General features: G+C 49.3%; 1 pseudogene; it reads right to left on the bottom strand.

The window, feature by feature from the left end:
• Positions 1 to 1,144: 1,144 nt before the first annotated feature.
• On the bottom strand, positions 1,145 to 1,290 carry LOC132809355 (U1 spliceosomal RNA; annotated as a pseudogene).
• Between the last annotated feature and the right edge of the window lie 1,048 nt (positions 1,291 to 2,338).

The following is a 2,338-nucleotide window of genomic DNA, read 5'->3' as shown; positions in this document are numbered from 1 at the left end:
GCGTGTGCTACCGAAGCTGGATGAAATCTAGTCTCGTCCCAGGTAGCTTTTAAAAGTTGTGATGTCTCCCGCCTCAACTAGCCTCCAAGCACTGAATTACAAGAACGCCACCACTATCTGAGTGAAAGCCATTTCCTCAAATCACCACCAAAACCTTTGCCTTTCACCTTAAAACTATGGCTTTTTACCATCGGTTAATTCCCTGACTCAGTTAGATGTGAAGACCTTCCATTTCTCTGTGGGCAGATGCGGAGAATGTTTGACCAATTAATTTTTTATTTGTATTTTACCTTCTGAGTCTTTCTGTTAACTTCCTGCTGATTTTGGTTCTCACATGGGGAATGCGTGACATCGTGAACTGCAGAACGTGCTGTCTGTTGGCGAAGGCAATATCAGATCTACATTTCATTCTCACTAACATTCTGCTGTGGCGATTGTAAGTACTTTCCTACTGAGAGTTTTTCCCTGGACATCACCTATTGGAAGGATGTTGTGAAACTTGAAAGGATTCAGAAAAGATTTACAAGGAGGTTGCCAGGGTTGGAGGATTTGAGTTACAGTGAGAGGCTGAATAGGCTGGGCTGTTTTCCCTCTCTCTGATAAATTGTTTAAAGAGGCATTTTCAGCAAACGGCAACAAATACGGGGAAATAGATTGGGTAATTTGAAGGCTTGGCTTGTTGCTCTTGTCAAAAGGTTTTTGGGCGGCACGGTGGCACAGTGGTTACCACTGCTGCCTCACAGCGCCAGAGACCTGGGTTCAATTCCCGCCTCAGGCGACTGACTGTGTGGAGTTTGCACGTTCTCCCCGTGTCTGCGTGGGTTTCCTCGGGTGCTCCGGTTTCCTCCCACAGTCCAAAGATGTGCGGGTCAGGTGAATTGGCCATTCTAAAAATTGCCCGTAGTGTTAGGGGCAGGGGTAAATGTAGGGGTAGGGGTATGGGTGGGTTGCGCTTCGGCGGGTCGGTGTGGACTTGTTGGGCCGAAGGGCCTGTTTCCACACTGTAAGTAATCTAAGCAGGATGAAGTAAGATGTGCAGCATATATCTGACAACTTGTTGAACAGAGACGGGAGGTACAGAAGAAAGCTGTGGGAAACACAAGTGAGCGCCATCTTTTGGAACATCTGCTTTTTGCTTGTCAACCTGGGGAGACCGCGAACGCAGTCCCCCACTACCACAAATTTTGCAGTCGAGTATCCCACATTTGGGGACATCGCAGGCGTCAGCACACAGGAAGTGCAATGGGATAGCCTCGTCCTGGGAGAACTACTTTTTTATGTCAAAAATATACTTTATTCATAAAATAATTTGATGGTCTCTACAGTTGGTCATGCCATACAAACAGATACATTTGCATGCAGCGATCGAAATTTATCATTGTATATACATGTCCATACATTTAGCCGAGACGTCAGCTGAGCCCAAATGACTGCTTGGGCCCCCTGTTCTTCTTAAGCAGGCAGATGTTACACGGTGGTCTTTCCCCACCACGCCTTGGCAGTAGCTGGCCCAAGTTTCAGCGCGTCACTCAACACATAGTCCTGGATCTTGGAATGTGCCAGTCTGCAACACTCAGTCGGGGTCAACACATTCAGCTGGAAGATCAACAGGTTTTGGACCGCCCAGAGAGCGCCCTTCACCGAATTGATGATCCTCCAGGCACAGTTGATGTTTGTCTCGGTGTGCATCCCGGGGAACAGACCGTGGAGCACGGTGTCCCGCATCACAGCGCTGCTCGGGATGAACCTTGACAAACACCACTGCATTCATCTCCAGACTTCTTCTGCGTAGGCACATTCCAGAAGGAGATGTGTGACAGTCTCGTCCCCCCGCTCGAGGGCAGCGTGCGGTGCAGCTGAGAGTCCAGGCATGCATAAAGGATCTGACAGGCAGAGCCCTTCTCACCACCAGCTAAGCCATATCGTGGTGCTTGTTAGAAAGTTCTGGCGATGAGGCATTCTGCCAAATGGCTTTGACAGTCTGCTCAGGGAACAGCTCGATAGGATCCGCCCTCTCCTTTTCCCGAAAGGTCTCAAGGACACTACGTGCTGACCACTTCCTCATGGACTTGTGGTCAAAGGTGTTTTTCGTCATAAACTTCTCCACGAAGGACAGGTGAAACGGAATGGTCCAACTACTCGAAGCGTTCCGCTGCAGCGAGGCCAGACCCATCCTTCACAGCACCAGGGACAGGTAGAACCTCATTACATAGTGACAGTTAGTGTTTGTGTACCGGGGATCCACGCACAGCTTGATGCAGCCACAGACAAAGGTGGTCATCAGGGTGAGGGTGGCATTGGGTGTATTTTTCCCCCGTTGGCCAGATCTTTGTACAAC

The sequence above is a fragment of the Hemiscyllium ocellatum genome, unplaced genomic scaffold, assembly GCF_020745735.1.
Source record: "Hemiscyllium ocellatum isolate sHemOce1 unplaced genomic scaffold, sHemOce1.pat.X.cur. scaffold_1119_pat_ctg1, whole genome shotgun sequence".
Lineage (NCBI taxonomy): Eukaryota > Metazoa > Chordata > Chondrichthyes > Orectolobiformes > Hemiscylliidae > Hemiscyllium > Hemiscyllium ocellatum.
This window is presented reverse-complemented; position numbering and strand designations above follow the sequence as displayed.